Here is a 15,125-nt window from a genome sequence, read left to right as displayed (position 1 = left end):
CATGGACTTTTAAAACTGCAATCCTTAGATCTCACCCACTAGAGTAGTAGCTAGGATTATAGGTGTGAGGCACCAGTGCCCAGCCTTCAATGATTCTTTACATTAAATTTTTTTTTGTTGTTTGAATGGTTGACATAGTTTTTGTCTCTTGATTTTACTGCATTTGATTTTTTTTTAAAACTCTGGGCCTAGGTGCTGTACCTCAGCTCTTCAGCTCTACCACTTGAGCCACAGTACCACTTCTGGTTTTCTGGTGGTTAATTAGAGGTAAAGAGTCTTGTGGCTGGGTGCCAGTGGCTCACACCTGTAATCCTGGCTACTCAGGAGGCTGAGATCTAAGGATCAGAGTTTAAAGCCAGCCTCTGCAGGAAAGGCCTGAGACTCTTATTTCCAATAAAAACCACTAGAAAACTGGAAGTGGTGCTGTGGCTCATGGGATAGAGCATTCGCCTTGAGCTGAAGAGTATGGGGACAGCGCCCAAGCTCGAGTTCAAGCCCCACAATGGACAAAAAAAAAAAAAAAAAGAGTCTTGTGGACGTTTGTGGACGTTCCTGCCTGGGCTGACTTTGACTTGCATTCCTCAGATTTCAGCTTCCTGAGTAGCTAGGATTACAGGTGTGAGCCACTGGTGCTCAGCTTCTATTGTCAGAGTTTTCATATTAGATGATACAGCCAGATCTCTGTATAGTGAGTCATAAGGTGCATAAACTTTACCCATGCATTTGGCACTTTTAGCTAACTTTAGCTAACCTTAAATATGAGGTGACAAAGATAGAAGACATGTGAGGATGTATCTTTAAAAATGGCTACTTCTACCAAAAATAATAAAGAGGAAAAGAAAAAAATCAGTATATCAGCTGGATGTAGAGCTTCACATTTTTAATCCTAGCTACTCAGGAAGCTGAAATCAGGAGGCTTGCAATTCAAGGCTAGCTAGTCTGGGAAAAAAGTTAATGAAACCACCCTCTCAACCAATAAAAGGCTAGATATGGTGTTGTCATAGGAAGCATAAATAGGTGAATAGTGATCTAACTTGGCCTGGACAAAATGGAAGACCCTATTCAAAAGATAAGAAAAGCAAAAAAGGCTATGGGTGTGAGTCAAGTGGTGAAGTGCCTGTCTAGCAAGTTCAAGGTCCTGAGTTCAACCCCAGGACTGCCAAAAAAAGGAAAGAAAAATCAGTATCTTGAACTACATCAGTCAGGCAACGACTGTATTTCTTTTCATACAGTATCTTCTGTTCCCTCACTTTCTCCCAGTCCCTCCCACCCATCTCCACCCATGAGTTGTATAGTTGGCTTTCATCAGTATCCAGTGAGCCCCACTACTGCACTTTCTCACCCTTTTCCCTTGGGTTCTGTGTCCTCCCACAGATATTCATGTGAACGAACACACCATACATAGGTTAAGAATACAGAATCATCTGAAAAAGAAAAAACAAATTAAGAAAAAAGTCATTTGCTTCCATATCTTTGGAATTCATTTCAGCATGTATATTATTTTATATACATATAAAGAGGCATTTCAGTATTACACCTTTGTGCTTCTTTCCTAAAGCTATCTTCTTTTGGTCTCACTGTGTATGAGTATCTAGCATCCTGTATAATTGTCATATCCCTGTGTGTTTTAGATCTAACTTCCACATATCAGGGAGACCATGCACTGTTTGACTCACTGAGCTTGGCTTACCTCCCTTATCATGATTTGTTTTAGTTCCATCTATTTTCCTGCAAATGACATTGTTTCATTCTTTCTATTGGCTGTGTAAAATTCCATTGTGAATAGGTATCACATTTCTTGGAACCACTCATCTATTGTAGGGCATCTGGGTTGTTTCCATATTTTGGCTATTGTGAATAGTGCAGCAAAGAACATGGATGTTCAGGTGTCCTTATTATATCCTGGCTCATGATGTTCAGGGTAGATGCCCAGAAGTGGTATGGCTGGGTCATAGGTAAGGTCTATGTTTCGTTCTTTGAAGAACCTCCAGACTGCTTTCCAGAGTGGTTGTACTAGTTACATTCCCACCAAAAGCGCAGTAAGGTTCCTTTTCCCCCACATCCCCACCAGCATTTGTTGTGGTTTGAGTTCACAATGTTGGCCAATCTTACTGGGGTGAGGTGGAATCTTAAGGTTGTTTTGATTTGCATTTCTTTTGTGTCTAGGGATGATGAACATTTCTTCACGTATTTCTTTGCTATTCTTCCTTTGTCTGAGATATCTCTCCTTAGCTCCCTTGCCCGTTTAGTGATTGGTTTATTAGGTTTGAGAGGGGTTAGATTCTTGAGTTCCAGTATATATTGGATATTAGGCTTTTGTCTGATATATTGCTGGTAAAGATCTTTTCCCAGTTGGTTGTCTGTCTTTCTAGTTTAGTAACTATGTCCTTGGCTGTGCAGAAACTTTTTATTTTAAGTAGTTCCACTTGTGTAATCTCCCTCCTATCTGTTGTACCCTAGAACTTTATTCACGTAGTTCCTGTCTATTACTGTAAGTCTAATGCTTCTCCTACTCACTCTTGCTGTAGTTTCGGAGTTTTGGGTCGGACATTGAGGTCTTTGGTCCAACTTTAACTGATATTAGTGCATAGTGACAAGCAGGAATCTACTTTTAGTTTTCTGCATATGGCTGTCCAGTGTTCCCAACACCAATTGTTGAAGAGGCTATTTTTTCCCCCACTGTATATATTTGGCTCCCTTATCAAATATCAGATAGCTGTAAGTATATGGCTTTATTTCTGGGTCTTCTAATCTATTCCATGATCTTTCTATATAGTTTTGTGACAATAACAAGCTATTTTTGTTAATATGGCTCTGTAGTACAGTTTGAGGTCTGGTATTGTGATGCATTGCTTTTTTTTCTTTTTGCCTAGAATTGCTTTGACTATTCTAGGTCTTTTATTGTTCCATATGAATTTTTGGATTGTTTTCCCTCTCTCTCTCTTTTGCCAGTCCTGGCTTGAACTCAGGGCCTGGGCACTGTTCCTGAGCTTCTTTTGCTCAAGGATAGGACTCTACCCTTTGAGCCACAGTTCTGCATCTGGCTTTTTCTGTTTATGTGGTACTGAGGAATCAAACCTAGGGGGGTGGGGGGGTGGGGAGGGGTTCATGTATGTTAGGCAAGCACTCTACCACTAAGCCACATTCCCAGCCCTGTATTGTTTTCTCTATCTCAGTAAAAAAAGTCATTGGGATTTTGATAGGGATTACATTGAATTTGTATGTCATATTTGGAGTATGGCGATTTTCACAATATTAATTCTACTTATCCATGAAAAGGAAAGTTTTTTCATTTTCTGGTGTCCTTTTTGATTCCTTTCCCCTTTCCCCTTTCCCCTTTCCCCTTTCCCCTTTCCCCTTTCCCCTTTCCCCTTTCCCCTTTCCCCTTTCCCCTTTCCTTTCCTTTCTCTGGTCTGGTCATGGGGCCTGAACTGGGGACCTGAGCGCTGTTCGTCAGTTCTTCAGCTCAAGGCTAGCTTTCTATCACTTGAGCCACAGCGCCACTTCCCACTTTTGTTTTTTGTTTTTTGCTTATGTGGTGCTGAGGAATCGAACCCAAGGCCTCATGCATGCAAGGCAAGTGCTCTACCACTGAGCCACCTTCCCAGCCTTTCTTTGATTTATTTCTTCAGATTTTTATAGTTTTTGCTATAAACATCTTTTACATCTTTGGTTAGGCTAATTCCTAGTTTGTTTGTTTTTTTTTTTGAGGCTATTACAAATGGAGTTATTATCCTATTTCCTTTCTACTTGTACATTGTTGACATACAGAAAGGCTCCTGATTTTTGTGGGTTAATTTTATATCCTACTACTTTGCCAAAGTGGTTGATCAGTTCTAGGAGCTTGGAGATAGAGTTCTTTTGGTCCTTCAGGTATAAGATCATGTCATTTGCAAATAGGGATAGTTTGATTTCTTTCCTTATGTGAATCCCTTTTATGTTCTTTTCTTACCTTATTGCTCTGGCTAGAAATTCCGGAACTATATTGAAGAGGAGTGGAGAAAGTGGACATCGTTACATTGTTTCCGATTTTAGGAGGATAGTTTCCCCATTCAGTATAATGTTGGTCTGTCATATATAGCTTTTTTTTTTTTTTTTGGTCAGTCGTGGGGCTTGAACTCTGGGCCTGGGTACTGTCCCTCAGCTCTTCAGCTCAAAGCTAGTACTCTACCACTTGAGCCACAATGCCACTTCCGGTTTTCTGAGTAGTTTATTGGAGGTCAGAGTCTTAGGGACTTTCCTACCCGGACTGGCTTTGAACTGGGATCCTCAGATCTCAGCCTCCTGAGTAGCTAGAATTACAGATGTGAGCCACTGGGTGCCCAGTAGCCTTTGTTGTTTTAAGGAATATTCCTTCTATTCCTACCTTCTCCAAAGTTTTTTTTTTTTTTTTTGGTCGGTCCTGGGCGCTGAACTCTGGGCTAGGGCGCTGTCCCTCACCTCTTCAGCTCAAGACTAGCGCTCTGCCACTTGAGCCACAGTGCCATTTCAGGCTTTTTTCTGCTTATGTGGTGCTGAGGATTGAACCTAGGGCCTCATGCATGCGAGGCAAGTACTCTACCACTGAGCCAACTTGCCAGCTCCTCCAAAGCTTTTTTTTTTTTTGTCGGTCGTGGGGCTTGAACTCTGGGCCTGGGCGCTGTCCCTCAGCTCTTCAGCTCAAGGCGAGCGCTCTACCACTTGAGCTACAGCGCCACTTCCGGTTTTCTGGTGGTTTATTGGAGATAGGAGTCTCACGGTCTTTCTTGCCCGGGCTGGCTTTGAACCGCGATCCTCAGATCTCAGCCTCCTGAGTAGCTAGGATTACAGGCGTGAGCCACCAGCGCCCGGCTACCTCCAAAGCTTTTAACATGAATATATATTGTATTTTGCAGAAGGCTTTTTCTATATCTGTTAGGATGATCATTGGTTTTTGTCTTTGGTTCTGTTGATGTGGTGAATTACATTTATTAATTTGTGTATGTTAAACCAGCCATGCATCTGTGGGATGAAGCCTTACTTAGTCATAATGCATGATTTGTTTGATTTGTCTCTGGATTCTGTTGGCTAGTATTTTTTTTTTTTTTTTTTTTTTTTGTGGTCATGGGGCTTGAACTCTGGGCCTGGGCACTGTCTCTTAGCTCTTCAGCTCAAGGCTAGTGCTCTACCACTTGAGCTACAGTGCCACTTCCAGTTTTCTGGTGATTTATTGGAGATAAGAGTCTCACCTACTTTCCTGCCTGGGCTGGCTTTGAACCACAATCCTCAGATCTCAGTCTCCTGAATAGCTAGGATGACAGGCGTGAGCCACCAGCACTCAGCTGGCTAGTATTTTTATGTATTTATGTATTTATTTATTTATGTATTTATATATTTATTTATTTTGGTCTGTCACAGGGCCTGAACTCTGTGCCTGGGCATTGTCCCTCAGATCTTCAGCTCAAGGCTAGCGTTCTACCACTTGAGCCACAGAGCCACTTCTGGCTTTTTCCGCTTAAGTGGTGGTGAGGAATCAAACCCACGACCTCTTGCATGCAAACCAAGCACTCTACCACTCAGCCACTTTCTCAGCCCCTAGCTAGTATTTTTTTATTTGAAGAGCTTTACATCTGTTTTCAGATGTCTGTAGTTCTCTCTCTAGCTCTTTTTTTTGGTTGGATCTTTATCTTGATTCCAAACTCATTATTCCCCCTGTTTCTATTTCATGGATAAGCTTGAGGAGTATTGGTGTTAGTTCATCTTTAAATGTCTTAATAGAATTCAGCAGTGAATCCATCCAGGCCTGGGCTTTTCCTTATGGGAAGACTTCTGATTATTTCCTCAATCTCATCATGTGTTATTGGCCCGTTAAACTAGTTAAAAGTGAGTATCTTGTGGGGAACTTTAAGCCTTTAAATACAAAGTAATGATACAAAGATGGAAATAGTAACTACCCTAGGATTTTATATATATGTACACACACACACATACACACACCCTATGTGTGTATATATATATATACGTACATACACTTTATATACATATACATATATTTCTTATATATATATCCATCCATCCATATATAAACACAGACACACATTTATGCATATATCAAATCACATGGTATTTCATACATTTGTACAATTTTTTATTAAAATAAATTTAAAAAGTGAGATGTTGATAACACACTGATTGCTAGTAGCTGTGGGAGAATAGACGTAATATTTAGAGAGCAGCCACCCTCAGAGGTAGATGACTCTGGAAAAGCCGTTAAGTTGCAGTAGCAAACAGTACCATACCAAAAAAAAAAAAAAAAAAAAACCAAAACAGTAACAGCCACAAAAAAATTTGGGAAGCAGAACAGAAGGAGAAAAAGTCTATTCCAGCGGGCAGAGTGCCCACTGTGGTTGGTATGTAAAGCTGTAGGGGACAGGGTCCAAGGTGAAAGAAAGAGCAAGAGAACATACATTGTGGCCAGAATTAAAATAACCCAGATATTTGGAGAGCAGCATGGAGAAAGGGGTAGGGAAAGGGAGAGAGACAGAGCCTGAACTTGAGAGTCCCTGTGAGTTGCCTCAGCAAGTGGGCTAGGCAGAAACCTGTGACACAGGGAGGTGGCAAGAATGAAAGAAAGAACGACAAACTCACAATGAACCCTTGATTTCAGGCCAGAGGCTTGAAGTCTACATAGCATATCGGCATGGGGGAAGTTCTCTCTTCTTCTTGGCATTTGGTTGTGGCACAGTAGAGGTAGATCATTTAGAAAGGATCCTCTCTGAATCTGTGGTTTTAGGAATCCAGAGCAAGGGCCAGGCACTTAATCCACTGTTGGTCTAGTTGCAGGGAATTTAAGTCAGAACCATGGAGAGCTCCTCACATAGCAAACTGGCCAAAGTCCCACAGGACTGGAGTAAAAAAAGCCTCTTCCCTTTCATCTTAGCTAGCCATCAAGCTAGCTACCAGAGCTCCAGGGATGAGGAAGGATCAGGGATACTTTATTATGGGAAGAGGTTGTTTTGAAAAGTTGGAGACCTGGAGGGCAGAGCACATGGGGCAGAATTTGCCACCATGGAGTTAGTCACTTTGTATTAGGCTTTCCTGACCCACAGACAGACATTTGAAGGTACCAAACACCTGCCAGTAGAAGGCTTACAGTTTGTCCCAACCAGTCCCGAGAAACAGGATAGCCATGTGTATTATTTCAGGTTCAGCCTATAAACCATGCCCTTTTATTGCAAAGTAAATATTAGGAAGGAGAACAGGAAAAGCCATCTTGAGAGGAAACCTGTTTCTTCAGGCTGAACTGAACTACTGTTCTCTGGGTGGCACACATCTGAAGTGGTTGGAGGAAGAAAGCTAATTGATATTGATCAAGATTTTGTACTGCTGGTGCTGGTAATGCTAGTTGATGTCCTTAAATGACTGGAAATATGTCTTCTCTCTCTTTTATTAATAAGAGACTCATTTTTTATTTTTCTATGATTTTCTTCCTTATTTGCTTCTGTACTAAGACCTGTTATCATATACCAATCTGATTTAAATACATTCTAGTGATGGAATTTGCTGTAATAGTGACTAGCAGACTAGCACTGGAAAAGAATCATTATCATCATCATCATCATCATCTTAGAGAGCTATGCCTAGGAATCACTTTGCGAAAGAACCTGTTTCTTCAGACTGAGATACTCTGGGGACCTGAAAACAGGAACAATTATAGCTCAAGGAGCCTGGAAACACCCTGACACAGTGTCTGGGTAAAAAATGGACATGAGAGCTGGTTGTAGTTGAAGGTACAAAAAAGCGTAAACAGACCAATAATAAGACTGGAAACAGTTAAAAAAAGTCTCTCAGCAAAGAATATGCAGATTTACTGTTGAATTCTACCAGACCTATAAAGAAGAACTTAGATCAATGATCCTGAAAATATTCTGGAAAATAGAAAGAAAGGAAACATTTTCAAACTCATTCCAGTAATTCAGTATTGCCCCAAAACTTGCTGAGGACATAACAGGATATAAATGGAAAAAAGAAAACCCACCTCAATAAAACAGTTGTTAGTCAGATTCAGAAACACCTTGAAAATACCATATAGCATAATCAAATTGGTTCGCTTTTAGAATCATGAACAAGAATCAAAAATTGTCTCCATAGATGTAGAAAAAGCCTTACACAAAATATAATATTTTATTTTAAAAAAACCCACTGAAACTGGGTGCCGGTGGCTCACACCTGTAATCCTAGCTACGTATGAGGCTGAGATCTGAGAATCACAGTTCAAAGCCAGCCTGAGCAGGAAACTCTGTGAGACTCTGATCTCCAATAAACCACTAGAAGTGGTGCTGTGGCTCAAGTGGTAGAGTGCTTGCCTTGAGCTGATGAGCACAGGGAAAGTGCCCAGGCCCAGAGTACAAGCCCCACTACTGACAAAAAACAAAAAACACTGAACTTGTGGGGTTTTTTTACATTTATTATTATTATCTTTAAGTAGTACAAAGAGGTTCCCATTCTACAAAACAGTGTGAGTACAAGGTGTCTGACAATATTGTCATCTATCGCTCCTAACCCATTGTACCTGTGTTTTAAAACATGGGTTAGAGTATGCTAAGCCTTAAAATGGCCTGTCACTAAAGAAAGCTACCAATAATGATTGTAATGAGTAAGTTTTTGAGAATTTAGTCTTCCACTAATTCAAGAAGATAGAAATTAAAACATTAATTACGTTTCTATAGTACATAAGCTTTTGGATTAAAAACAAGGGGAGAAACCACCCACATAATTGGGTTTTTGCCCTGAGAGCACATACATTCTTTCTAACAGCAAGGGAAAACTCTAAAACACAAGTACCTGCACTATTTTCATGTCATATACATTACCTAAACTAATTACAGTTTTGGAGGCTGGGAGATCCAAGATCAAATCTCTAGCATCTGTTGTCTCATGAGAGTTTTGTTAACTACTTCCCAAGGACTACATTAATTAATATTATTAATTTGGGGATTAAGTTTCATCAGGAATTCCGAAGCAGACAAATGGAAGCCATAGTAATAATCACTTTCCCCATTTCAATTCAGAGGATTGTATTTTTCCATTAGTCAAGTAACTGCTTCTAGATAGAAATTTACAAAATTCTAAAATATTCTGCAGATTTTTTTTTATTCAACTGGACATGCCCCTAAGAGGATGAAATGATGAGGCTCCAGCACTAACGCAGGTTCAGTCATGACCCTGAATTGAGTGGATCATCATCCAAACAACTTGATTCTACTATGGAGCTTTCAAGAAATAAACTTTTCTTTATGTTAAACGTTGATAATTTTGAGTTGTTGCTTGTAACTGCTAACATTAATTACTTAATAGGTAATATTTAGCTTTTAGTTTTGGTTGTATTAATTTTTAGAAGGGGGGTCCTGCGTTACATATTTTTAGTTGTTTTCTTGAATGTTTTTCTCTCCCAAAAATATCTTGGAGGGGAAGTAATTTTCTGGTTTTACAACATAGATCTTTTGTGCTATTTGCTCGATAACTACTTCCTATTTGAATTACAATAGGTCTTCTGTTCCCCAAATATCCTTCTGATAAGAAGAGTTAGAACCTAACCCCCAAAACTAATTCTTTAAGTTATAATCATATGGTTACAATTTGGATTTAAAAAATCTATAATACTTCCCTAAACTGTTAACTTTATAACTACCAGAAAAATTTCATTTGTAAAATAAATTCCTACTTTTACTTCTGTGTGTATAGCTTCCTTTTAACCCTTAATGATATATTCTAAGAGTAGTGGTAGTATCATACTTGCTCTTCAGAAAAAAAGGTAAGAGCATAAAAAGAAAACTCAAAAGCAAACAGAAGTTCAAGTGATTTGACTATTGAGCTCTTCATTTGGAAAAGTAATTATAAAACAGTGAAAATCAAAACAAACAGCCTGCAGGAGTTCTAAGCCTCATTGTCTTAATTTCCAATTTGCCCTTAATTTCCCATGAGAATACAATAACTCCTGAAAAGCTGAATTTGAATCTTTTTTTTTTTTTTTTGCTGGTCTTGGGGCTTGAACCACTGTCCCTGAGCTTCTTTCACTCAAGGCTAGCACTCTACCTACCACTTGAGCCACAGCACCACTTCTGTCTTTTTCTGTTTCTGTGGTACTGAGGAATTGAACCCAGGGCTTCATGCATGTTAGGCAAGTACTCTGCCACTAAGCCACATTCCCAGCCCCTTGAATCTTTTTAATGCACACATGCGTTTATAAATACTATGGATTTGAAAATGTAATTGGCAGTCTAATTCTAATTATCCAAGGTACAAGACAGTTAAACCTTTCAGAGGTAATCTCATCTGCCTTGCATAGCAGCAAATCAGTTACCAAACACTTGAGCTAAAAGTTACAAACATGGCTATAATATAAAATAATGACTAGCATAGACACATATACAGAACAGAGAAGTGTGCTGACTCAGGGAAAGGCATGAGAAGAATAAAATATATTCCCATAGGCCACATAGAAGTTTTCTAAGCAGAAAGAAAAGAGTATCTGTCTAGGTCTAAGGTATAAAAGAAAATTATTGCCTCTCATGCTTATAATTCTTGTTATTCAGGAGGCTGAGATTGGAGGATCATAGTTCAGTCAGACAATTCATCAGACTCTTACCTCCAATTAACCAACAAGTCAGAACCAGAGTGCAGCTCCTGTGTAGAGTACAAGCCATTAAAAAAAAAAAGCACTGAAGAAAGTAGGAGTAGAAGGATCATACCTGAACACAAGGTGTAATTCAAGGTGTAATTCTAGCTACTCAGGACACTGAAATCGAAGGAGCAAGATTTGAAGCCCACGTGGACAGAAATCTACAATTAACCAGCAAAAAGCTAGATGGGGAGGTGTGGCTCAAGTGGTAGAATGCTGGCCTTGAGAGAAAAAGCCAAGAAGAGAGCAAGAGGATTTGATGAGTTCAAGTCCCAGTACTGGCATACATACCCCCCCCCCCCCAAAAAAAATTGCAAAATAAAATTGAGGAAGTTTCCTGGAAAACAATAGAAACAAACTTGTAGAACCCATTTTCAAATAGGGTCACACATTTATGCCAGTACCAGCCTTGACTGTGGAAGCCAGCCTCTTGTTTATGCTTTCCTTGTAGCTGAATGACAGACATGTGTCACCACCTCCAGCTTTAAAAGTTGTGAACTTTTTGCTTGGCCTGGCCTTGAAACCATGGTCCTCTTGATCTCTGCCTCTAGAACAGTAGGTGAGCCACTGCATCTGACTAGTAGTATTTCTTACTGTGCAGATTTGCTGTTCTTTCAGCTTGGACTTCTCATTTTTGTTTTTATTTATTTATTTTTTTGGGGGGGGATCCGGTCGTGGGGCCTGAACTCTGGGCCTGGGCGCTGTCCCTCAGCTCTTCAGCTCAAGGCTAGCGCTCTACCACTTGAGCGATAGCTCCACTTCTGGCTTTTTTCTTTTTGCTTATGTGGTGCTGAGGAATCAAACCCAGGGCCTCAGGCATGCAAGGCAAGCACTCTACCACTGAGCCAATTTCCCAGCCCGGACTTCTCATTTTTGAAGGCTATTTTCCTCTAGGCAGGACTTTCTAGGTTGATAGAAAATTTCTTAGCATTTAATTTATTTATTTTTTTTGTTGGTTGTGGGCCCTGAACTCTGGGCCTGGGTGCTGTCCCTCAGCTCTTCAGCTCAAGGCTAACACTATCTTTTGGGCCACAGCGCCACTTCCGGCTTTTTCTGCTTTATGTGGTGCTGAGGAATCAAACCTACAGCCTCATGCATGCAAGGCAAGCACTTTACCACTGGGCTACCTTCTCAGCCCCTTTCTTAGCCTTTTAATGATTTGTTATAATTATTATTTGACTACTGTATTTCTTTTTTTTTTTTGTCGGTCGTGGGGCTTGAACTCTGGGCCTGGGCGCTGTCCCTCAGCTCTTCAGCTCAAGGCGAGCGCTCTACCACTTGAGCTACAGCGCCACTTCCGGTTTTCTGGTGGTTTATTGGAGATAGGAGTCTCACGGTCTTTCCTGCCCGGGCTGGCTTTGAACCGCGATCCTCAGATCTCAGCCTCCTGTGTAGCTAGGATTACAGGCGTGAGCCACCAGCGCCCGGCTTTGACTACTGTATTTCTGATGAAAAGTCATTGAGGGTGCTGTTGTTTTCTTCTGAAGGTAAAGTGGTTCTACTCAGCTCTCCAGCCTTGCAGCTGGTGCTTCTGCTGGGTTTCTTGGAGCCCTTTCTTGTATACCAGTTTACAGATTTGGTAGTTTCAGGACTGGAGGGTCATATGCAAAATTTTTGATTTGCTATAATTCACTTCTTTAGGGATTTTTCCTTGAAGTCTATTATTTAGATAGCCCTAAATGTCAACCTTTTTAGTTTTACTGATACGTCCTTTTTTCTTGCTTGTTACTGCAGTGAAATTTGGAGGTCTGTATTTTTTCAAGTCAAAGAGAAAGACATTTTGAAAGGTTTTCAGTTTTGTTTTTGACTCATTCACAGTTGGTTACTTAATTTGTCTTTTGTGGGTTGTCACTGCAAGTCTGTCCTTCATAAAATGCTTTTTCAATGAAACTTTTAAGTCATAGGGCGCAAGGGAAATTGTGCTCTGTCTTCTCTACCTTTTTCATTGTGTTTGCCTACTACCTGTCTACTGTCTGTGCTGCTGTTAGGTAAGGTTGAGGGTCAATAAGCCTGTATTTGTTTTCATTTTGAGAATAACCTTGAAATAAAAATCTTGAAACTTCTTGTCAAAGGGTACTTTTTGTTGACCTGCAGTTGGTACTTTTGATCTTGAATGCTTTGCATCTGGAATTTTTGTAAAGGGTTACTGATTGTTGATTGTTGTGTGGCCTGGTATACACAGAGACTTCATTCTTTGGGTTAATACTGCTTACATTGTTCTTTAGTCTCTGTTAGTACAATTGCAGTGGTACTTTGAGCTAGTATAGTTTCATTTGCATTGGTTCATAATCTAAAGGATGATGCATATTTACTAACGTGATAGTCAACAGTGATTGAAATTTCAGTTTTGATAGCGTCTAGCACAGACTATGGTGGAAGGGTAGGTCATTACCTTTAACATTTTTGTGTTTTTGAGGACTGAACCTGGACTTCAAGCATGTGAGACAGTCTCAAGTTCTCCATCACTTGAGCCATGCCCTCACCCTGGTTTTTTGTTTTTTAAGTATTATGAACATTGTCAGCACTGTCTTTAAACTCTTGATCCTCTGGGCTGTGCCTTCCAAGTAGCTGGATTTTAGGCATGTACCTTGGCACTCAGCTAGGTCATTATCATTTTATTTACATATTAAAATATTCATCCCTTTTACGTTATTTAATTTTTCATAAGTTTATACTCACGACTCAACATTTTTCCAAACTTTTTTTTTGTAATTTGTGTTTCACTTGCTTGTATAACTTAAGATTAAAAGAGAAAAAATATTTTTATTTCTTACTAATTTGAAGTGATTTTTCATTTATATCTAAAATGTGCTTAGCATGTCCAATCACAGAAGATGTGATTCAGAGTTAACAAAGATAAACCTAGTTTTTCTCCTCCATTTCATTCATACAGGAACTAATACTTAGCATTGGTGATGGTAAACACACATATGTCTCTTTTCCACTTCTATCTTTTCCACTTCTATTATTTATCTAAGTGTTATCAGTGTCTTCTTTTTGTACGTTAATTACCATTAAGAGGTTTAACATTTTTCTATTTTTTGTATTAATATATGATCAATCCCTTCTTATATGATTATTTTTATTATTATTATTTTTGTCAGTTGTGGGGCTTGAACTCTGGGCCTGGGTGCTGGCCCTCAGCTCTTCAGCTCAGGGCAAATGTTCTATCACTTACGCCACAGCTCTGCTTTCCATTTTCTGGTAGTTCATTGGAGATAAGAGACTCACAGACTTTCCTGCTGAGCTTGCTTTGAACCATGATCTTCAGATCTCCTGAGTAGCTAGGATTACTGGCATGAGCCAACGGTGTCTGGCATGGTTATTATTATTTTTTTTTTAAATTTTTTTTTGGGTCCGGTTGTGGGGCCTGAACTCTGGGCCTGGGCGCTGTCCCTCAGCTTTTCAGCTCAAGACTAGAGCTCTACCACTTGAGTCACAGCTCCACTTCCGGCTTTTTTCATTTTGCTTATGTGGTGCTGAGGAATCGAACCCAGGGCCTCAGGCATGCAAGGCAAGCGCTCTACCACTGAGCCATCTTCCCAGCCCTGGCATGGTTATTTTTTAATTTAAGGAATTTCCATATTTTTATTTCTTTTGTGTGAATTTTGCCAAGTAGAATATACTTTAAACAGTTCTTACATTCTAAAATCCCTAATATAAAATAGAAATTAACATTATATCTAAGAACGTTTCATTTGTTACCTTAATTTTTAATCACATTTAGTTACAAATATTGTGTATTTAGAGCGCAAATATTTAATTTTTTAATGTGGACTTGTGAGATGTACATTATTGAATTTTTTGTCTTTACTGTGTAATGCACAGTTTATTTTAGGGAGTTTATCATTTTTAGTAACTGTAATAAATAATGTTTACATTCAAATACATGTCTCATTTTATCATTCCCAAGTGAAGGAGCATTAGTTGATTTCATCTCAGAGATACAAGGTTTTACCAAATGCAGATCAATAAAATAATTCAATACATCAACAGATTGAAAGATAAAAGTGTAGTTGTCTCAATAGAGGCCAAAAGAATATTGATAAAATTCAATATTCCTTCATAATAAAGGCTGTGGCTCTGAATATATTCTATTAGAGTGATGATACCTCATTGTAATAAAATAAAGGCTCTGTATGCCAAACTCACAGCCAACATTATGTAGAACAGGGTAAAGCTGAAATCATTTTCTCTAAGATTGGCAACAAAGAGTTGTTCACCCTCATTGGTCTTACTCAGCTTGGTATTGGAAATGTTAGCCAGAGATAATAGGCAAGAGAAAGAAATAAAACACATACAAATAAGAAGGGATGAATCAAAGCATTCTGGCTTACAAATGACATTGATCTATATTGCAAGATTCTAAAGATTCCACCTAAGGACAATATATATCTGATTTTTAAAATTCAGTCAACTATCAGGATACTAAATGAACTGTTCCTTTTTGAACAGTTGGCCTAATAAGGCCACAGTTTGTATGTTA

At 39.3% G+C, this 15,125-nt stretch overlaps 1 protein-coding gene across 8 annotated transcripts in view; it reads left to right on the top strand.

Moving 5' to 3' along the window:
* The window catches only part of LOC138807677 (dedicator of cytokinesis protein 3-like), a 187,051-nt gene that overhangs the window by 25,893 nt on the left and 146,033 nt on the right, over positions 1-15,125 (top strand). The gene's annotated exons all lie outside the window — the stretch shown is intronic.

The sequence above is a fragment of the Dipodomys merriami genome, unplaced genomic scaffold (assembly GCF_024711535.1).
Source record: "Dipodomys merriami isolate MVZ:Mamm:240054 unplaced genomic scaffold, mDipMer1.0.p SCAF_427, whole genome shotgun sequence".
NCBI lineage: Eukaryota > Metazoa > Chordata > Mammalia > Rodentia > Heteromyidae > Dipodomys > Dipodomys merriami.
This window is presented reverse-complemented; position numbering and strand designations above follow the sequence as displayed.